Below are 24,009 nucleotides of genomic sequence, written 5' to 3'. Positions count from 1 at the left end.
TGATTGCTCTACAATCAACACACATGCGCCAGCTCCCATCTTTCTTAGGCACAAGGAGCACCGGAACTGCACAAGGACTTAAACTCTCCCGGATATGACCCTTCTCCATCAGCTCCTCTACTTGTCTTTGCAATTCTTTAGTCTCCACTGGATTAGTTCTGTATGCAGGCCTGTTTGGTAGTGTTGAACCAGGTACAAAGTCGATTTGGTGTTCAATCCCACGAACTGGAGGCAATCCAATGGGGCTATCTTCTGGAAACACATCTGCATATTCCTGTAAAAGAGAGACTAGTTCACTCGGATGATCCGGTGTGTGATCAGTAACTGTTAGTAAAGTCTCCTTAAACATAAGCAAGATAAGAGAATTTTGAGAGTAAAGAATTCTTTTGATATCTCCCTGTTTGGCATAGAGGCTGTGATGCTTGTTCTGATCAGGTTTGAGGTCTATCTCTTTCTCTTTCTTTTTCTGAAGCTGGAGTTGATCTTCATGAACCTCTTTAGGAGATAAAGGCACCAGTACAGTCTTCTTTCCATTGAATTCAAATGAGTGCTTGTTGGTGAAGCCATCATGATTCACACGTCTATCATACTGCCAGGGTCTTCCAAGGAGTATATGACTGGCTTCCATTGGCAACACATCACACAAGACTTCATCTTCATATCTACCAATGGCTATAGGAACCAGCACTTGAGTAGAAACTCTCATCTCGCCCTCCTCATTAAGCCACTGCAATCTGTATGGTCTTGGGTGTTTCTGAATTTTCAAACCCAATTTCTTCACCATTGTCTCACTAGCTACATTGACACAACTTCCTCCATCAATAATGAGACTGCACACCTTTCCCTGAACCATACACCTTGTGTAAAACAGATTCTCACGCTGCTCAAGCTCTCCATGCTTAGTTTGCAAGTTCAAGAGCCTTCTTGTCACCAACAACCTTCCTTTCACTGGTTCTACTTCACTTTCTTCTCCAGACTCCTCATGATCAGACCCAGACTTCTCTTCTTCTGATTCATACTCTCCATTCTCAAGAAGAATCATAACCTTTTTGTTGGTGCACTCATTAGCATAATGCCCACGCCCTTGACATTTGAAACACTTAACATCTCTGGTTCTGGAACTAGTAGCTTCAGCTTTGCCTTTGTCTTTGCTGGATGTGCTGCTTGGCTTAGTCTCTTCTTTCTGCTGAGGCTTGCTATCCTTCAGATAGGATGTTTTCTCTTCCTTAGAGTGGTGGAACCTAGAAGATCCATAGCTGCGTGAGTTACCCTTCCTCTTGAGCTGCTGCTCCACTAGAATAGCTTTGTGCAACATCTCTTCTATCTCCACATAGTGTTGCATCTCCACACTGTCTTGTATCTCACGGTTAAGCCCTCCAAGGAACCTGGCCATAGTAGTTTCTCTATCCTCCAAGATACCAGGCCTTAACATCAGCATCTCCATGTCTTGATAGTACTCTTCCACAGTCTTAGATCCTTGGGTAAGTCTTCTAAGCTTCTGATGGAGATCTCGGTGGTAATGGCTTGGCACAAACCTCTTGCGCATAAGAGACTTCATCTCATTCCATGAGTCAACTGGATATTCCTGGTTAAGTCTTCTAGTAGTCACCAACTCATCCCACCAACTCAAAGCATAGTCATAGAACTCAGTGGCAGCAATCTGAATTCTTTGGGCATTGGAGTAGTGTTGCACATTGAAGACAAGCTCTATCTTCTTCTCCCAATCTAAGTAAGCATCCGGATCAACTTTCCCATGAAAGGGTGGAATTTTAAGCTTTAAACCAGCAAGCTCATCCCTGTGAAGTCTTCTTCCATCATGACCACGCCTATGCCTCCTCCTACTGTCCCTAGAGGAAGAGCTACTGCGTTCAGATCGGTTGCGGTCATAGTAGTTGTCAGTCTCTTGTGAACCAGAATGCTCCTGTTGTGGTTGAGTCCGTCTGTTCCTCCTGGATTCATTACTGTGACCCTGACCAGTAGCTTGTCTGATCTCTTCTCTGATCTCTTTCAGACTTTCTTTCATCATCTCAGTCATGTTGGTAAGCATAGTCTGATTGAGTTGATTAGTCATGGCTTCCATCAACAACTTGTTCTTCCTCATTAGTTCTGCTTCTTCATCAGTTGCATTACCCATTGGTACCTGAAACCAAAAGATAACACTCAACCAGTAAGGAGTTCGAAATCAAAATCAAATAAGGAAAACAAACAAGAGATGAAACAGATTCAGCACAGATCTAGAATAAAAATTTCTCAGATTTTCGACAAACAAGAACAGATCTATCAGGTTTACACAAGTTAATCAACAGATCGGATGACAAACTGATAGAAACAATAGATCTAACTCAACAACACCAAAAGATGAACAAATTCAGTACAGATCTAGAATAAAAATTCTCAGATTTATCACTTTCAAAGCTCAGAACAACAGATCTGCCAATATTGAACTCAGAGTGAAACAGATCGACAGAAATAAGACAACAAACCCAGATCTAGCAATGGTTATGAAAACAAATGAATAGATCTAGTGAAATCTTAAAGAGAACGAGAACTTCCCTAGCCAGAGTTGCTCTGATACCACATAATACACTCCTAGGATGCTTCTCTGGTTGGAATGGGATAGATCCTTGCAAACAGAGAATCAAAGACTCAATCTGCTTCAAGGTTTGTGGAATGAATGGTGACACAAAGAGATGTGAGAGGTCTCCTTGATACTCCTAAGTGAATCCCTTGGATATGACACACCAAGACAATCACTCTTGTGGTTTTGTTAGATATGACACACTAACAAAGACTCAAGAACACTCAGATCTACAAGAAGACTTGCAGCCGTCAGAGAGAGAGACAAGAGTCTGAAAATAAAAGATTGGATAACTCTATTAGGGTTTTCAGACACATATTTATAGAGAAAGCAAGGAACAGGCTCCTTGGTCTCTAAATGGGCCTTAAAAATAAACCTTATAAAACCCATATAAAACCTTATAAGGGCTTTCAAGTCTGGCAGCTTAATTCTCAAGTCTGGCAGCTTAATTCTCAAGTTTAGCAAAGATAAATAATTAAAATAAAGTCTTGAACTGAGATCATCAAATGAGTGATAGGAAAGCAACATATGGCCTCATTAAAAACCTATCTTTGGAAAACCCCGTGGGACAAAACCAAAGATAGGGAAAAAGAGCACACATATGTTACTTGCTCATTTGATGTCTATCTTGGAGCTGAGATGGCTTGAATTGTGGTAAGTGTGTCTTGGTTGATCAAGCTTCTTCCAAGACTCTCTTCTTGCTTCAGTGATGTCTTAAGTAATCCTCCAATGGCTTCTTTGAGTTGCTTGCTTCTGGCTCGAGTCATAGGACCTTCAGATATGGCTAGAGCTCCTCCATCAGCTGGATCTTCCATGCTCCCATTATCTTCTTTGTTTGACTGGTCCATGATCATATCATCACTGATGCTGTTACTATAAACCAATATGTCAAAAAAAAACACCAAGATGAATTTGTTCAGATAAGGTCGAAATATCTCATTCATCAAAAGCTTGAAACGTTGCTGGCGCATTTGTCAATCCAAACGGCATAACCAAAAATTCATAGTGACCATCATGTGTTCTGAACGCAGTTTTCTCCACGTCTTCTTGCTGCATTCTAATCTGATGGTATCCTGAAGTTAGATCAAGCTTTGAAAATACCACTGCCCCGTGAAGTTGATTCATCAGCTGGTCAATCATGGGAATCGGAAACTTATCCGCAACAGTCACTTGATTTAAAGCCCTGTAATCCACACAAAAGCGCCATGATTTGTCTTTCTTCTTCACCAATAACACAGGACTCGAATAAGGACTGCGGCTAGCTCGAATGATCCCTTTCTTTAGCATGTCTTGAACCAGTGTAGTCATCGCTTCCTGGTGAGCTTGTGGGTAGCGATAAGGACGTACACTAACCGGCGAAGTGCCTGGTTTAAGTAAGATTTGATGTTCGATGCCACGAAGCGGAGGAAGACCGTCCGGCATACAAAACACTTTCGAAAATTTTTCCAATATACAAGAAATTTCAACGGGAGTTGTCTCACAAGAGGCCGCACTAGCGTAGTGAGTGTATAACCAATGATCAACACCTTGCCTTGAAGCATCCTCTACTGGCAAGAGTGATTGAAAAGCATTGGTGGGAAGGTGGAGGTCACTTTCTCCTCGTAGTGTGACTCTCTCCTTGTTGAGTTGAGCTGAGTATATGTATGAAGAGCTAAGGAGTTGAAGAGGAAAGGAGATGAGGAAGCTTAAGGGAGTTTAGGGAGAGCATGGTACGGACGTCCGTACAAGGCCGTACAAGCCGTACAGTCCGTACCATCCAAGCCTCAACCTAAACTTACCTTGCACAAGTGAAACGGTAACTATGGAAGAGTTACTCAAGTGGAGAAGGATCAGACCGTTTAAGAGATAAGGGACGCGCATTGCCAGGCTGGGACAGGCTGGAAAGCTAAAGCACCTTTAGTCCAAGATGCCATAAGCGTGTGATGCCTCCTAGTGGTTGATTTGAATCCTTTACCTTGACTTCACATGCTTACTCCTTAACTTTGCGATTTGTAAACCCTAGTAGCTCTCCTATATATTGTAACTCATCAACACTAATAAAGATTAAGCAGTTTGAGTCTCTCTAATCTCTTAGACACTATGGTTCTCTCTTAGACACTAAACGGCTCTCAAGTTACTTAATCTTTCATAATCTCTTTCTAAACTTCACCTAAACTCTCACTTACATTCTAGTTACTCTAAGGATCTCTTAATCTCATATGGTATCAAAGCCAGGTTCATTTGAATCTGGGGTTTGATCTTTAGAGAGTTACAAGCTAACGGCTTTGAAGCTACACGCGAGTAGTTTTGAAGGTGTTGAAGCTGTGATACGTTCGAGTTGAAGCTGTGCTACGTTCTGTGTGTTTGCGTGATTCTAGACTCAAGGTTGGTGTGTACGAGATTCAAGATTCAAGTTTTCAAGTCAAGCAAAGATGGAACATGGGATGAACATGAGGATGAAGGTAGCGGTTACTTTCAAAGGTAGCAACTACCTTGTGTGGTCTCGGATGGTGAAGACTGCGGTGGGAAGTAAGGGTTTGTGGGGGCACATCACAACAGGGGAGGCTCCGAAACTCATTACTCAGGGAGGATATCAAGAAGAGGTCTCCAATGAAGTGGTTGTGGAGAAATGGCAACAAGAAGACATGCTGGTGATGACGGTTCTACACGCATCCTTGGACCCAGCTATCTTGGATGCCTACAGCTACTGTGAATCAGCCAAAGAGCTGTGGGACACACTGAAGAAGGTGTATGGGAACACTTCCAACCTCAGCCGTGTGTTTGAAGTGAAGCTAGCGATCAACCGTCTTGCACAAGAGGACATGGAGTTCACTAAGCACTTGGGGAGGTTCAGGTCCTTATGGTCAGAGCTGGAGATGCTGAGGCCAAGCACAACTGATCCAGATCAGTTGAATGAGAGGCGCGAGCAAGACAAGGTCTTTGGATTGCTTTTCACACTGAACCCGGCCTACACTCAACTCATCCAGCACATGTTGAGGTCAGACAAGCTTCCGGACCTTGAGGAGGTGCGTGCGCAAATCCAAAGGGAGCAGGGATCTATGGGGTTGTTTGGAGGAAAGGGGGAGCTCTCTCTTGCCAATCAAGCAGCTCATGAGGACTCAACCGAGGCTCCACAAGCAAACAAGGCATCTCACGGGAAGTACGAGGACAGGAAGTTCAATGGCAACTGTGATCATTGCAAGAAGCATGGTCATAAGAAGAGCCAATGCTGGATACTTCACCCACACCTCAAGCCGGCCAAGTTCATGAAGGAGCGTGAGGGAAGGGCAAATGTGACTGAAGGTTCAAGTGGAGCTGGCACCAGCAAGACGAGTGAAGTGGATGGGCTTGGAGGAAATGATGGGAATGGGAAGTCTCTGGTGGCTTACACGGGCGCCTCAAGCTCACGCGGCAATGATGACTACATCAAGAGATCAGACCTTGATGCTCTCTTCAAAATGCTAAAGGAAAACGGTAACACTTATGGTTATTCCTTTGGAGCTTCTATGATTGCATATAAGGATGATCACTTGATTAGAGAACTAGTAGAACGGTTAGAAGCTAGGAATGAGTATAGAAATGCTCACATTGCTAGAACTGATAGGATGCATCCATTACTTAGTAATCTTTGTCATAATGCTAAACGAGTAGGTAAACCATTGATTGTTGATTCTGGTGCATCACATCATATGATAAGTGATGAGAACTTGATTAAGGATATAGAACCTACGCATGGGCATGTGATGATAGCAAATGGGGATAAGATACCTATTAGAGGAATAGGAAAGCTTAAGTTGTTTAACAAAGAATCTAGAGCTTTTTACATGCCTGAATTCACATCAAACCTATTATCTGTGAAGAAATGTACTAATGATTTACAATGCAATGTTATCTTTAGTCCTAATGATGTGAAGTTTCAGGATATTGAGAGCAGCAGATTGATTGGGAAAGGGGTGACTAAGGGAGATCTCTATATGCTTGAAGAACTCACTTCTGTTCCTGATTATAGTTGCTCGTTTACTTCTGCTTCTTTGTTGAATAAAAATGCATTGTGGCATGCTAGAGTAGGACACCCTCATGTTAAAGCTTTGAACTTAATGGTACCAGGTGTTGTGTTTGAGAACAAAGATTGTGAAGCTTGTATTTTAGGCAAGCATTGTAGAACTGTGTTTCAAAAGTCTACTACCGTTTATGATAATTGCTTTGATCTAATTCATTCAGATGTGTGGACTGCCCCTTGCTTATCTAGAGATAGTTATAAGTATTTTGTCACATTCATTGATGAAAAATCCAAATACACATGGTTAACCCTAATTCAGACCAAAGATAGGGTACTTGATGCATTTAGGAACTTTCAAACTTATGTGACTAACCATTATCATGCTAAGATTAAAATTTTGAGATCAGATAATGGAGGAGAGTACACAAGTCATGCGTTCAAGCAACACTTATCACAACATGGGATCCTACATCAAACAAGCTGTCCGTATACTACACAGCAAAATGGAGTGGCTGAGAGGAAGAATAGGCACCTCATGGAAGTGGCAAGGTCCATTATGTTTCAGAGTAATGTTTCAAAGAGATTTTGGAGTGATGCGGTTGCTACTGCTTGTTACTTGATAAACAGAACCCCGACCAAGGTTCTGAATGAGAAGGCTCCATTTGAAGTTCTGAACAGGTACAAACCAGCTCTTGATTACTTGCGAGTTTTTGGATGCCTATGCTTTGTGCTCAAACCAGGAGAGATGATCAACAAGCTAGAAGCAAGAAGTACTAAGGCTGTGTTCATAGGATACTCAGCTACACAGAAAGGATACAAATGCTATGATACTATAGCAAGGAGAGTACTTGTATCTAGAGATGTGAAGTTCTTGGAAGATAGAGGATACTATGAAGAAAAGAATCAAGAAGACCTGAAGGACTTAACATCATACAAGGCAACCACCTTGCGGATCATCCTTGAAGGTCTTGGAATCAGTACATCCCAGGATCCAAGGAATCACGCAACTACACCTCCTGAAGTTGGTTCACCATCCCACCTTGATCATGAGGGAGGAGAGGAGCATGAGGAACCTATGCAAGAGGCTAACCAGGATGAAGGAGGAGTAGAGAATGAAGGAGAAGAGAGCATAGGCTCTGATGGTCATGGTCATGATCATGGTGTGAGGCAAACACCTTCTCAAGATGAAGTGGTAGAAGAACAACAGGAAGAAGAACCGGTTGTGCAGCCACTAAGAAGGAGCACAAGGATAAGGAAGGATCCTTCTAGCTGGGTAAACACGAGAGTGTACTACAATGCCCAAGCTGTGGAGCATCCTTCTCAAGCCGTGTGCTCCTTTGCTCAATATCCAGAAGAACATTGTGCCTTCATGGTTAACTTGGATGAGAACTACATCCCAAGAAGCTATGAAGAAGCAATCATGGATAAAGAATGGAAGGAGTCAGTTGGAGCTGAGGCAGGAGCTATGATCAAGAATGATACATGGTACGAGAGTGAGTTACAAAAGGGAAGAAGGCTGTGACTAGTAGATGGATATTCACAATCAAGTACAAAGCGGATGGAAAGATTGAGAGGAAGAAGTCAAGGCTAGTTGCAAGAGGTTTCACTCAAACTTATGGAGAAGATTACATAGAAACCTTTGCACCAGTAGCTAAACTACACACAATCCGGATTGTACTAAGCTTGGCTGTGAATCTTGGATGGGGGTTATGGCAAATGGATGTGAAGAATGCGTTTCTACAAGGTGAACTTGAGGATGAAGTGTATATGCATCCACCTCCAGGCCTTGAACACTTAGTGAAGAGAGGGAATGTGTTGAGACTGAAGAAAGCTATCTATGGGCTGAAGCAATCACCAAGAGCTTGGTACAACAAGTTGAGCACTACTCTGAATGGCCGAGGCTTCAAGAAGTCTGAACTAGATCACACCCTCTTCACACTCACGACTCCCTCAGGTATGATTGCACTCCTTGTGTATGTTGATGATATCATTATCACAGGGAGTGATAAGGAAGGTATCATAGCAACCAAGGAGTTTCTTAAATCCATGTTTGAGATTAAAGACTTGGGAGAAATGAAATACTTTCTTGGAATTGAGATATGTAGATCCAAGGAAGGTTTGTTCATGTCCCAAAGGAAGTATACACTTGATCTTTTGAAAGGTGCAGGTGCTTATGGAGGCAAGACAGCAAGGATGCCTATGGAGGATGGCTACAAAGTCCCACGAGAGGGGGAGATTGAAGACAGCAAACCTTATCAGGATCCTAAACTCTATAGAAAACTAGTTGGCAAATTGATTTATCTTACTATAACTAGACCTGACATTTGTTTTGCTGTGAATCAGGTGAGTCAACACATGCAAGTGCCTAAGGAACATCATTGGCGCATGGTGGAGAGGATCTTGATGTATCTCAACGGCTCACCTGATCAAGGAGTATGGATGGGCTGCAATGGAAGCACTGAAGTGGTGGGATACTGTGATGCGGATTGGGCTGGTGATAGAGCAGACAGGAGATCAACCACAGGCTATTGCACATTCATTGGAGGCAACTTGGTGACTTGGAAGAGTAAGAAGCAGAAGGTGGTGTCTTGCTCAAGTGCAGAAGCTGAGTATAGAGCGATGCTGAAGCTCACCAACGAGTTAGTATGGATCAAAGGCATCTTGAAGCATTTGGAGATTGATCAAGCCACGCCAATGACCATGCATTGTGACAACCAAGCCGCCATTCACATTGCCTCCAACTCGGTGTTCCATGAGAGAACCAAGCACATTGAAGTTGACTGTCACAAGGTGAGGCAGATGATCATCTTAGGAGTCATCTTGCCATGCTACACAAGGAGTGAAGATCAGTTAGCGGATGTGTTTACCAAGGCTGCAAGACAGAAGACAATGGAGTCCATTCACATCAGGTTGGGCCTCATTGATCTTGGGAAGAGAAGGAGCTAATCCCCTTAGCTGCAAGGTCTTTACTCTTTTTCCCTCATCAAAGTTTTATCCCATTGGGTTTTCTTTGGTGAAGTTTTTAATGAGGAAGATCTTGTGGCATTCCAAGCTTAAGCTTTCACAAAGCTAAGCTTGAGGGGGAGTGTTGAGTTGAGCTGAGTATATGTATGAAGAGCTAAGGAGTTGAAGAGGAAAGGAGATGAGGAAGCTTAAGGGAGTTTAGGGTGAGCATGGTACGGATGTCCGTACAAGGCCGTACAAGCCGTACAGTCCATACCATCCAAGCCTCAACCTAAACTTACCTTGCACAAGTGAAACGGTAACTATGGAAGAGTTACTCAAGTGGAGAAGGATCAGACCGTTTAAGAGATAAGGGACGCGCATTGCCAGGCTGGGACAGACTGGAAAGCTAAAGCACCTTTAGTCCAAGATGCCATAAGCGTGTGATGCCTCCTAGTGGTTGATTTGAATCCTTTACCTTGACTTCACATGCTTACTCCTTAACTTTGCGATTTGTAAACCCTAGTAGCTCTCCTATATATTGTAACTCATCAACACTAATAAAGATTAAGCAGTTTGAGTCTCTCTAATCTCTTAGACACTATGGTTCTCTCTTAGACACTAAACGGCTCTCAAGTTACTTAATCTTTCATAATCTCTTTCTAAACTTCACCTAAACTCTCACTTACATTCTAGTTACTCTAAGGATCTCTTAATATCATACTCCTTGCCCCACACGAAACTCCATTCTTGTAATTCCCAATCAATTTCACATTTGCCCAACGTTCTTAGCCATTGAACTCCCAACACGAGATCGATTCCACTCAGCTCCAATGATATGCATATTGAGATGAAGACCAAGGAGGCTGAGACAGTAACTTTAGAGTTTTACTGTGGTAACTTTATTTTAACCACAGTAACTACTTGGGGAAGTTATCTGATGGGATGAGAAGGTAACTTAGTGAAGAGAAGAGAGGAAACTCGACCAAAGAGGATAAGGGAGGATAAGGAAGGATAAGGGATCACTTTGACAGCCTGTATGATGCTGGAAAGGAGAAGTTGCCTTTATACTAGTGCAAGTATGTGAGAAAGCACAGCCAAGTATGAGATTAAGAGATCCTTAGAGTAATCAGAATAAAAGAGAGAGTTTAAGAAGTGATTAAGAGAAGTTTGTGAAAGATTAAGAGACTAGAGAGAGCCGTTTAGTGTCTAAGAGAGAATCATTGTCTTAAGAGATTTGAGAGACTCAGAACTGCTTAATCTTTATTAGTGTTGATGAGTTACAATATATAGGAGAGCTACTAGGGTTTACAAATCGCAAAGTTAAGGAGTAAGCATGTGAAGTCAAGGTAAAGGATTCAAATCAACCATTAGGAGGCATCACACGCTTATGGCATCTTGGACTAAAGGTGCTTTAGCTTTCCAGCCTGTCCCAGCCTGGCAATGCGCGTCCCTTATCTCTTAAACGGTCTGATCCTTCTCCACTTGAGTAACTCTTCCATAGTTACCGTTTCACTTGTGCAAGGTAAGTTTAGGTTGCGGCTTGGATGGTACGGACTGTACGGCTTGTACGGCCTTGTACGGACGTCCGTACCATGCTCTCCCTAAACTCCCTTAAGCTTCCTCATCTCCTTTCCTCTTCAACTCCTTAGCTCTTCATACATATACTCAGCTCAACTCAACACTCCCCCTCAAGCTTAGCTTTGTGAAAGCTTAAGCTTGGAATGCCACAAGATCTTCCTCATTAAAAACCTCACCAAAGAAAACCCAATGGGATAAAACTTTGATGAGGGAAAAAGAGTAAAGACCTTGCAGCTAAGGGGATTAGCTCCTTCTCTTCCCAAGATCAATGAGGCCCAACCTGATGTGAATGGACTCCATTGTCTTCTGTCTTGCAGCCTTGGTAAACACATCCGCTAACTGATCTTCACTCCTTGTGTAGCATGGCAAGATGACTCCTAAGATGATCATCTGCCTCACCTTGTGACAGTCAACTTCAATGTGCTTGGTTCTCTCATGGAACACCGAGTTGGAGGCAATGTGAATGGCGGCTTGGTTGTCACAATGCATGGTCATTGGCGTGGCTTGATCAATCTCCAAATGCTTCAAGATGCCTTTGATCCATACTAACTCGTTGGTGAGCTTCAGCATCGCTCTATACTCAGCTTCTGCACTTGAGCAAGACACCACCTTCTGCTTCTTACTCTTCCAAGTCACCAAGTTGCCTCCAATGAATGTGCAATAGCCTGTGGTTGATCTCCTGTCTGCTCTATCACCAGCCCAATCCGCATCACAGTATCCCACCACTTCAGTGCTTCCATTGCAGCCCATCCATACTCCTTGATCAGGTGAGCCGTTGAGATACATCAAGATCCTCTCCACCATGCGCCAATGATGTTCCTTAGGCACTTGCATGTGTTGACTCACCTGATTCACAGCAAAACAAATGTCAGGTCTAGTTATAGTAAGATAAATCAATTTGCCAACTAGTTTTCTATAGAGTTTAGGATCCTGATAAGGTTTGCTGTCTTCAATCTCCCCCTCTCGTGGGACTTTGTAGCCATCCTCCATAGGCATCCTTGCTGTCTTGCCTCCATAAGCACCTGCACCTTTCAAAAGATCAAGTGTATACTTCCTTTGGGACATGAACAAACCTTCCTTGGATCTACATATCTCAATTCCAAGAAAGTATTTCATTTCTCCCAAGTCTTTAATCTCAAACATGGATTTAAGAAACTCCTTGGTTGCTATGATACCTTCCTTATCACTCCCTGTGATAATGATATCATCAACATACACAAGGAGTGCAATCATACCTGAGGGAGTCGTGAGTGTGAAGAGGGTGTGATCTAGTTCAGACTTCTTGAAGCCTCGGCCATTCAGAGTAGTGCTCAACTTGTTGTACCAAGCTCTTGGTGATTGCTTCAGCCCATAGATAGCTTTCTTCAGTCTCAACACATTCCCTCTCTTCACTAAGTGTTCAAGGCCTGGAGGTGGATGCATATACACTTCATCCTCAAGTTCACCTTGTAGAAATGCATTCTTCACATCCATTTGCCATAACCCCCATCCAAGATTCACAGCCAAGCTTAGTACAATCCGGATTGTGTGTAGTTTAGCTACTGGTGCAAAGGTTTCTATGTAATCTTCTCCATAAGTTTGAGTGAAACCTCTTGCAACTAGCCTTGACTTCTTCCTCTCAATCTTTCCATCCGCTTTGTACTTGATTGTGAATATCCATCTACTAGTCACAGCCTTCTTCCCTTTTGGTAACTCACTCTCGTACCATGTATCATTCTTGATCATAGCTCCTGCCTCAGCTCCAACTGACTCCTTCCATTCTTTATCCATGATTGCTTCTTCATAGCTTCTTGGGATGTAGTTCTCATCCAAGTTAACCATGAAGGCACAATGTTCTTCTGGATATTGAGCAAAGGAGCACACGGCTTGAGAAGGATGCTCCACAGCTTGGGCATTGTAGTACACTCTCGTGTTTACCCAGCTAAGGATCCTTCCTTATCCTTGTGCTCCTTCTTAGTGGCTGCACAACCGGTTCTTCTTCCTGTTGTTCTTCTACCACTTCATCTTGAGAAGGTGTTTGCCTCACACCATGATCATGACCATGACCATCAGAGCCTATGCTCTCTTCTCCTTCATTCTCTACTCCTCCTTCATCCACCTCTTGCATAGGCTCCTCATGCTCCTCTCCTCCCTCATGATCAAGGTGGGATGGTGAACCAACTTCAGGAGGTGTAGTTGCGTGATTCCTCGGATCCTGGGATGTACTGATTCCAAGACCTTCAAGGATGATCCGCAAGGTGGTGGCCTTGTCTGATGTTAAGTCCTTCAGGTCTTCTTGGTTCTTTTCTTCATAGTATCCTCTATCTTCCAAGAACTTCACATCTCTAGATACAAGAACTCTCCTTGCTATAGGATCATAGCATTTGTATCCTTTCTGTGTAGCTGAGTATCCTATGAACACAGCCTTAGTACTTCTTGCTTCTAGCTTGTTGATCATCTCTCCTGGTTTGAGCACAAAGCATAGGCATCCAAAGACTCGCAAGTAATCAAGTGCTGGTTTGTACCTGTTCAGAACTTCAAATGGAGCCTTCTCATTCAGAACCTTGGTTGGAGTTCTGTTTATCAAGTAGCAAGCAGTGGCAACTGCATCACTCCAAAATCTCTTTGGAACATTACTCTGAAACATAAGAGACCTTGCCACTTCCATGAGGTGCCTATTCTTCCTCTCAGCCACTCCATTTTGCTGTGGAGTATACGGACAGCTTGTTTGATGTAGGATCCCATGTTGTGATAAGTGTTGCTTGAATGCATGACTTGTGTACTCTCCTCCATTATCTGATCTCAAAATTTTAATCTTAGCATGATAATGGTTAGTTACATAAGTTTGAAAGTTCCTAAATGCATCAAGTACCCTATCTTTGGTCTGAATTAAGGTTAACCAGGTGTATTTGGATTTTTCATCAATGAATGTGACAAAATACTTATAACTATCTCTAGATAAGCAAGGGGCAGTCCACACATCTGAATGAATTAGATCAAAGCAATTATCATAAACGGTAGTAGACTTTTGAAACACAGTTCTACAATGCTTGCCTAAAATACAAGCTTCACAATCTTTGTTCTCAAACACAACACCTGGTACCATTAAGTTCAAAGCTTTAACATGAGGGTGTCCTACTCTAGCATGCCACAATGCATTTTTATTCAACAAAGAAGCAGAAGTAAACGAGCAACTATAATCAGGAACAGAAGTGAGTTCTTCAAGCATATAGAGATCTCCCTTAGTCACCCCTTTCCCAATCAATCTGCTGCTCTCAATATCCTGAAACTTCACATCATTAGGACTAAAGATAACATTGCATTGTAAATCATTAGTACATTTCTTCACAGATAATAGGTTTGATGTGAATTCAGGCATGTAAAAAGCTCTAGATTCTTTGTTAAACAACTTAAGCTTTCCTATTCCTCTAATAGGTATCTTATCCCCATTTGCTATCATCACATGCCCATGCGTAGGTTCTATATCCTTAATCACGTTCTCATCACTTATCATATGATGTGATGCACCAGAATCAACAATCAATGGTTTACCTACTCGTTTAGCATTATGACAAAGATTACTAAGTAATGGATGCATCCTATCAGTTCTAGCAATGTGAGCATTTCTATACTCATTCCTAGCTTCTAACCGTTCTACTAGTTCTCTAATCAAGTGATCATCCTTATATGCAATCATTGAAGCTCCAAAGGAATAACCATAAGTGTTACCGTTTTCCTTTAGCATTTTGAAGAGAGCATCAAGGTCTGATCTCTTGATGTAGTCATCATTGCCGCGTGAGCTTGAGGCGCCCGTGTAAGCCACCAGAGACTTCCCATTCCCATCATTGCCTCCAAGCCCATCCACTTCACTCGTCTTGCTGGTGCTAGCTCCGCTTGAACCTTCAGTCACATTTGCCCTTCCCTCACGTTCCTTCATGAACTTGGCCGGCTTGAGGTGTGGGTGTAGTGATCACAGTTGCCATTGAACTTCCTCTCCTCGTACTTCCCGTGAGATGCCTTGTTTGCTTGTGGAGCCTCGGTTGAGTCCTCATGAGCTGCTTGATTGGCAAGAGAGAGCTCCCCCTTTCCTCCAAACAACCCCATAGATCCCTGCTCCCTTTGGATTTGCGCACACACCTCCTCAAGGTCCGGAAGCTTGTCTGACCTCAACATGTGCTGGATGAGTTGAGTGTAGGCCGGGTTCAGTGTGAGAAGTAACCCAAAGACCTTGTCTTGATCGCGCCTCTCATTCAACAGATCTGGATCAGTTGTGCTCGGCCTCAGCATCTCCAGCTCTGACCATAAGGACCTGAACCTCCCCAAGTGCTTAGTGAACTCCATGTCCTCTTGTGCAAGACGGTTGATCGCTAGCTTCACTTCAAACACACGGCTGAGGTTAGAAGTGTTCCCATACACCTTCTTCAGCGTGTCCCACAGCTCTTTGGCTGATTCACAGTAGCTGTAGGCATCCAAGATAGCTGGGTCCAAGGATGCGTGTAGAATCGTCATCACCAGCATGTCTTCTTGTTGCCATTTCTCCACAGCCGCTTCATTGGAGACCTCTTCTTGATCTCCTCCCGGAGTAATGAGTTTCGGAGCCTCCCCTGTTGTGATGTGCCCCCACAAACCCTTACTTCCCACCGCAGTCTTCACCATCCGAGACCACACAAGGTAGTTGCTACCTTTGAAAGTAACCGCTACCTTCATCCTCATGTTCATCCCATGTTCCATCTTTGCTTGACTTGAAAACTTGAATCTTGAATCTCGTACACACCAACCTTGAGTCTAGAATCACGCAAACACACAGAACGTAGCACAGCTTCAACTAGAACGTATCCCAGCTTCAACACCTCCAAAACTACTCGCGTGTAGCTTCAAAGCCGTTAGCTTGGAACTCTCTAAAGATCAAACCCCAGATTCAAATGAACCTGGCTCTGATACCATATGAGATTAAGAGATCCTTAGAGTAATCAGAATAAAAGAGAGAGTTTAAGAAGTGATTAAGAGAAGTTTGTGAAAGATTAAGAGACTAGAGAGAGCCGTTTAGTGTCTAAGAGAGAATCATTGTCTTAAGAGATTTGAGAGACTCAGAACTGCTTAATCTTTATTAGTGTTGATGAGTTACAATATATAGGAGAGCTACTAGGGTTTACAAATCGCAAAGTTAAGGAGTAAGCATGTGAAGTCAAGGTAAAGGATTCAAATCAACCATTAGGAGGCATCACACGCTTATGGCATCTTGGACTAAAGGTGCTTTAGCTTTCCAGCCTGTCCCAGCCTGGCAATGCGCGTCCCTTATTTCTTAAACGGTCTGATCCTTCTCCACTTGAGTAACTCTTCCATAGTTACCGTTTCACTTGTGCAAGGTAAGTTTAGGTTGCGGCTTGGATGGTACGGACTGTACGGCTTGTACGGCCTTGTACGGACGTCCGTACCATGCTCTCCCTAAACTCCCTTAAGCTTCCTCATCTCCTTTCCTCTTCAACTCCTTAGCTCTTCATACATATACTCAGCTCAACTCAACACCAAGTGATTCAAAAGGAGTTCCAGCCTGTCCTTTGACTACACATGCTTATCCATTTCGAATTTCCTTGTTGCTCTCTCTATTAATACTTGTAAACCTCATCAGTTATTAATTAATGGAGTTTTGAGTCTCTCTCTCTTTATTCTCTCTCTAAAAATCTCTTAATCTCTTTAATCTTTTCATCTGATTATCCCTGATTGTTTGAATCATGCTCTAATACACAAAAGTGTATATGGTATCAGAGCCAGGTTGCTAAAAAGGGGAGAGTGTGATTTCGTTTTTCATAAAAATCTGGGTGTTCTTGAGTGTTCTTGAGTGTTCTTGGTGTTCTTGAGTTCTGGTCTTTATTATCTGAGTGGTGTGAGATATTCTGATGGATTCAAACTATCTCAACATGGAAATGAAGCACAGATCTAGTACAACCATGGAGCTTGAAGAAGAGAGGGATGGCGATTGGTCAAGATGGGCAAAGAGAGCTTTGGAAAGCTGTGGGTTATGGAGTAGTCATGGAAAGGGGAAACCTTTCATGGAAATGGCTACTGAAGAAGGTCAGACAAGAGGTCTGAAGATGGGAAATGAAGTTGTTCAAGGAAACAGTACAAAGAGTGAGATTGAAGCAACTTTAGGCAAACCTCAAGCTGTTTGAGAAGAACTCCACTGCCTTCTACCTACCTCAGTTTACATCCAATCTAATCTCAGTTAAGAAGGCTACAGTTGATCTGGATTGTCAAGTGGTTTTCAGACCAAATGAAGTTGAGTTCCTGGATTTGAAGACTGGAAGAGTTATTGGCAGAGGAGACAGCAAGCATCAGCTCTATCATCTCCAAACAACTGAGGCGCCTAGTCCTGTGGAGTCTGTGTGTTTAAGCAGCACAACGGATAGGTGTGATAATCTCACATGGCATGCAAGGCTGGGACATCCTCATGCCAAGGCAATTGAACTGATTCTACCAAGTATGGCGTTCAATCACTTGGAGTGTGAAGCTTGTATACTTGGAAAGCACTGTAGAACTGTCTTCCCAACATCAGAAACCAGATATGAGAATTGCTTTGATCTGGTGCATTCAGACGTGTGGACAGCTCCCTGTATGTCTAGAGACAGCCATAAGTACTTTGTGACTTTCATTGATGAGAAGTCCAAGTACACATGGATCACCATGATTCCCTCCAAAGACAGAGTCCTGGAAGCCTTCATGAACTTCCAACCATATGTTACTAACCAGTACAATGCCACTGTGAAGATTCTGAGGTCTGATAATGGAGGAGAATACACTAGCAATGCTTTCAAGAGTCATCTTGCAAAGCATGGGATTGTGCAACAAACTAGCTGTCCTTACACACCACAACAAAATGGGGTGGCTGAGAGGAAGAACAGACATTTGATGGAGGTTGCGAGATCCATAATGTTCCACATGAATGTCCCTAAGAGGTTTTGGAGTGATGCTGTTCAGACTGCTTGCTATCTCATCAATAGAGTGCCAACCCGTGTCTTGAAGAAACTGTCTCCCTTTGAAGTATTAAACAAGGCCAAGCCACACATTGATCATTTGAGAGTCTTTGGGTGCTTATGTTATGTGGTGATTCCCGGAGAAAGAAGGAACAAGCTAGAAGCAAAGAGTACTAAAGCTATGTTCATTGGGTACTCAATCACTCAGAAAGGCTACAAATGTTATGATCCAATAACTAGGAGGGTTATGGTATCTAGAGAAGTGAAGTTTGTTGAGTCTAAAGGGTATTATGAGGAGAAGAAATGGGAAGACCTAGAGGATCTGTCCCGAGCTCCATCAGAAAAGGCAACAACATTGAGGGTGTTGTTGGAGAGGCTAGGGATAGGATTATCCCAAGATCAGGAACCAGGAAGAACAGGACCTTCTAATCAAGCTGGAGAAGCTGGAGGAACAACTCCTCTTGATCATGAGAGGGGGAATGGATCTGAATCAGGGGAGCAGGAGCATAACCAAGAGGATTCAGGTCAGCATGATCAGGAGGAGACACAGGAAGTAGAGAGTGTAGCTCAGTCAGGTGGAAATGAGCAGGGAGAACCTACTGGAAATGAGCAGGGAGAACCTACTGGAAATGAGCAGGGAGAACCTACTGGTTTAAGAGAGGAAGCACAAGAGAATGTTCAGGCTGAAGAACAGGTTGAGACCTTGCGGAGGAGCACAAGGATAAGGAGGGATCCTTCCAACTGGGTAAACAGAGAGTGTACTACAATGCCCAGGCTGTGGAGCATCCCTCTCAAGCCGTGTGTTCCTTTGCTGAGTTTCCAGAAGAGCACATGGTGTTTATGTGTAACTTGGATGAGAATGAGATACCAAGATCTTATGAAGAAGCTATGAAGCACAAGGTTTGGAGAGATTCAGTAGGAGATGAAAGGGATGCAATGATCAGGAATGATACTTGGTATGAGAGTGAGTTACCTAAAGGGAAGAAGGCAGTTTCAAGCAGATGGATCTTCACCATCAAGTACCTTGCAAATGGGGAGATAGATAGGCGCAAGACTAGGCTGGTTGCAAGAGGATTTACACAGACTTATGGGGAAGATTACATTGATACTTTTGCACCAGTGGCCAAGCTTCACACAATTCGAATTGTGTTATCTATTGCAACAAACTTGGAGTGGGATTTGTGGCAAATGGATGTGAAGAATTCTTTCTTGCAAGGTGAACTTGAAGATGAAGTATACATGCATCCACCTCCTGTTCTTGAGCATCTAGTAAAGCCAGGGAATGTTTTGAGATTGAAGAAAGCAATATATGGGTTGAAACAGTCACCTAGAGCTTGGTACAGGAAGCTAAGTACAACACTCAATGGGAGAGGCTTTAGGAAGTCTGAACTAGATCACACTCTCTTCACCTTGACAGGACCTTCAGGGAGCATTGTGATTCTAGTGTATGTGGATGATTTGATTATCACAGGAAGTGATAAGGCAGGGATTCAGGCTACTAAGGAGTTTCTCAAATCTGTGTTTGACATCAAGGATTTGGGAGAGATGAAGTATTTTCTGGGCATTGAGATATGCAGATCAAAGGAGGGTTTGTTTATGTCTCAAAGGAAGTATACTATGGATATGTTGAAGGAGACTGATGTGCTTGGAGGAAAGATAGCTAAGACACCCCTTGAGGAGGGATATAAAGTTCTGCGTGAGGGGGAGGTTGAAGAGAAGCAGCTGTTTGAAGATCCTATGCTATACAGGAAGATGGTTGGCAAGCTGATCTACTTGACCATCACCAGACCAGATATATGTTTTGCTGTGAACCAAGTGAGTCAGCATATGCAGGCGCCAAAGGTCCATCACTGGAAGATGGTTGATAGGATACTGAGGTATCTGAGTGGGACGGCTGGACAAGGAGTTTGGATGGGTTGTAATGGCAGTACAGAAGTGGTTGGGTATTGTGATGCTGATTGGGCAGGAGATAGAGTGGACAGGAGATCAACTACTGGGTATTGTACATTCATTGGAGGAAACTTGGTTACTTGGAAGAGTAAGAAGCAGAAGGATATCTCTTGTTCAAGTGCTGAAGCTGAGTATAGAGCCATGCTGAAGCTGACAAACGAGTTGGTGTGGATCAAGGGGATCTTGAAGCATCTAGAGATTGAGCAGAGTACTCCTATGACTATGCATTGTGACAATCAAGCAGCTATCCACATTGCCTCCAACTCAGTGTTTCATGAGAGAACAAAGCACATAGAGGTGGATTGTCATAAGGTGAGGCAGATGATCATCTTAGGAGTGATTCTGCCATGTTATACAAGAAGTGAAGATCAGCTTGCAGATGTGTTTACTAAGGCAGCGAGATTGAAGACAATGGAGTCCATACTGTCAAGGCTTGGACTCATTGATCTGACTCCTAGGAACTGAGCCCCTTAACCATGGAGTCTCCACTCTTTTTCCCTCATCAAGGTTTTATCCCAATGGGTTTTACTTGGTGAGGTTTTTAATGAGGGAGGTCTTCATGGTTTCCAAGCTTGACTTGTTCTACATGGTCAAGCTTGAGGGGGAGTAATGAGATGAAGACCAAGGAGGCTGAGACAGTAACTTTAGAGTTTTACTGTGGTAACTTTATTTTAACCACAGTAACTACTTGGGGAAGTTATCTGATGGGATGAGAAGGTAACTTAGTGAAGAGAAGAGAGGAAACTCGACCAAAGAGGATAAGGGAGGATAAGGAAGGATAAGGGATCACTTTGACAGCCTGTATGATGCTGGAAAGGAGAAGTTGCATTTATACTAGTGCAAGCATGTGAGAAAGCACTGCCAAGTGATTCAAAAGGAGTTCCAGCCTGTCCTTTGACTACACATGCTTATCCATTTTGAATTTCCTTGTTGCTCTCTCTATTAATACTTGTAAACCTCATCAGTTATTAATTAATGGAGTTTTGAGTCTCTCTCTCTTTATTCTCTCTCTAAAAATCTCTTAATCTCTTTAATCTTTTCATCTGATTATCCCTGATTGGTTGAATCATGCTCTAATACACAAAAGTGTATAATGCAATCCAAGATAAAATCCAAGCCTTGCATATGTAAGTGTACGTTGTTGCAAATGCCTAAGCCATGAACCATAATGCCCGTACCCAACAGAACTTGTAGATGTGGGTTCGTTGTCGTTTGAAGATGAGCTTTCTTCACAAGATTTGGAGAAATGAAGTTATGAGTAGCTCCACTATCAATCAGAATCACCATTGATGTACTGCCTATACGCCCCCTGACTTTCATTGTTGTAGGTGAATTCATACCTAAGAATGAGTACAGAGAGAGTTGCATCATCTGTGATTCTGTCGCGTTATTTGTCTCACTCATTCCCTCTTCTTGTTCTCCCAAAATTTCTACTTCAAATCCATCTATCACCGTGAAAACCTGAAGCTCTGGACTTCCACATAGATGACCTTTGAACCACTTCGCTTTGCATTTAAAACAAAGTTTCAAACGCTTGCACTCAGCTAGTTCCTGAGGAGTAAGGTGCACCCGAGGTCTGTCTCCCGCAGAGGTACCTGACTTTCCTGCGTCCAGAAGTTTTGTTTTATCCACTTGGTGATAACCTCCCGTCTGATTTGACTTCGGAGCTGAGCTGTTAGTACGCGAGTAACGGTTCTCCGTCTTAGATTTATCAGCTAACATCTGACAAAACATGCTTGATTCCATTTTTACTACTGCAGCAATGTGATTCCTTAATCCTTTTGGCTCTTTCATCTTGATCACTTCCTTCATCTCTGGTTTCAACCCCGTGTAGAACCGACTGATCAAATTGGCTTCGTCTATCCCCTTGACCACATTTATCAGCTCTTCGAACTCCTTGACGTAAGCCTGAACTGAGTCTGTTTGCCTCAACGCAGATAATCTGTTCCTCGGTTCATCATCTTTCGATTCTGCAAAACGATCCAACATCCTTTGCTTGAACTGTAGCCAACTACTGAAAGGTTCTTCCTCATTCTCCCATGTATACCAATTCCCTACAACTCCAGTAAGACTCAAAGCTACCAATTCCAATTTCTGATGTTCGTCATAACGAGCCGCCCTGAAATATCTCTCAACTCTCGAGATCCAACCATAAGGCATTGAACCATCAAACACAGGCAAATCAATCTTCTTCAACAGACTTTCTCTACTAGCAAACGAATGTTGTATTCTCCGATAACCTAGCTCTTCTGTATCTCGGTCGTTTCTCGGAGAATCGAATTGTACCTGACCGTTAGAGGGGCCCGATGATGCCACGGACTTTCCTTTGTCACCGACGACGTGCGATTCTAATCTGTTCAAGATTCGAATCATCGACGACAGCTCCTTCTCGACTGAACCGATTCGCTGAGACATCTCTTCATTCGAATCCGTTAACCGCCTCCAACCACCGTGAATCACCTCCACCTTGTCTTGTAACTCCGCCACCGTACGATCGACGGTATCGATCCGATCGTCTGCTTCTTCGAGTATCGTCATCGCGAGAATCGCCGAGCTCACCGCGCCAATTGATAGAGTTTAGCTATACGAACTCAATGGAAACTCAATCTAAACTCAATCAATGGAAACTCAATCTAAACTCAATCCCGTATGTATATCTTCAATCCGATTACAAATGAACACGGAGTCGCTTATAGATTTGAATCTGAGTAACCGCTGGCCTCACCCAGACGATACACTCCTCAAGTCGTTAGACTCAACTCAAATCTACAAGCTACCTCCTTTCTTAGCCAACAAGTTGGCTTTATACAATTCGAATACAAAGCATTAGAAAGACTCTAATTCAAAACAAGTATCTCCTTCTTTATTTGAATTATCTTCCGCCACGTCAGACTCCAACGGCTTCCTTCTCTCCCGTCTTCCTCACGTAAACACTGTTGAGATGAGGTGATGAGGAGTGGATACATTGATAGAGGAAGAGTATTGGGGAGACAGTAACTTTGGGATTTACCACAGTAACTTTAGTTTTACTGTGGTAACTAAGTTAAAGGCTTAGGAAGTTACCTTGGATCACTTTGGTGAGGAGAAGCACGCCCAAGAGGAGTCAGGATAAGGAAGGAGCTGTTTGGATAAGGTCTGGTCATAGCTGGAAAAGGTAAAGCTACTTTACAGCCTGTCCAAGCATGTGAAGCCTCTCAGCAGCCAGCTAGCCTTGACTTCACATGCTTTGAGTCCCATTTCGAAATCCCCTTTGTATCAGCCTTATCCCTGTTGAGTTGAGTTGATTATATGAGTATGGAGAGAAGAGGAGTTGAAGAGAAGAAGAGATGGGGAAGCTTAGGGAGTTTGGGAGTGAATGGTACGGACGTCCGTACAAGGCCGTACATGGCCGTACCGTCCGTACCAAAGGTCTCGACCAAAACTTACCCAACCTTGACCAAGTGAAACGGTAACAAGGAAATGTTACCTTGGGGACTTAAGGAGAAGGGATCAGACCGTTGAGTGGATAAGGGAAGAGCATGCCAGGCTGGAACAGGCTGTAAAGAGGCAAAGCGTGTGAGCCTTATCATCCAATCATCCGGAAAGCAACCTTGACTCTACATGCTTCAATAGTGCCCATTTCGACTCTTGTAAACCCTTATGCTTTCCATATAAATATGTAACCTCACTCATTAATAAGATTAAGCAGTTCTGAGTCTCTCAAATCTCTTAAGACACAATGATTCTCTCTTAGACACTAAACGGCTCTCTAGTCTCTTAATCTTTCAAAAACTTCTCTTAATCACTTCTTAAACTCTTTCTTTTATTCTGATTACTCTAAGGATCTCTTAATCTCATATGGTATCAGAGCCAGGTTCATTTGAATCTGGGGTTTGATCTTTAGAGAGTTACGAGCTAACGGCTTTGAAGCTTCACGCGAGTAGTCTTGAAGGTGTTGAAGCTGTGATACGTTCTAGTTGAATGTTAAGAAGAGGTCAGTATATGAGAAGCTAAGGAGATGAGGAAAGGATGATCTAAGGGAGAGTGAA

At 43.1% G+C, this 24,009-nt stretch overlaps 1 long non-coding RNA gene across 1 annotated transcript; it reads left to right on the top strand.

The window, feature by feature from the left end:
- Window positions 1-12,110: 12,110 nt before the first annotated feature.
- Window positions 12,111-22,902, top strand: LOC117131648. The gene is made up of 3 exons (XR_004454733.1): window positions 12,111-12,124; window positions 18,582-18,584; window positions 22,668-22,902. It is a non-coding gene; the product is annotated as an uncharacterized LOC117131648 (long non-coding RNA).
- Window positions 22,903-24,009: the final 1,107 nt, after the last annotated feature.

The sequence above is a fragment of the Brassica rapa genome, unplaced genomic scaffold, assembly GCF_000309985.2.
Source record: "Brassica rapa cultivar Chiifu-401-42 unplaced genomic scaffold, CAAS_Brap_v3.01 Scaffold1102, whole genome shotgun sequence".
Taxonomy (NCBI): domain Eukaryota; kingdom Viridiplantae; phylum Streptophyta; class Magnoliopsida; order Brassicales; family Brassicaceae; genus Brassica; species Brassica rapa.
Note: the sequence above shows the minus strand (reverse complement) of the source record. Positions and strands in the feature narration are given on the sequence as shown.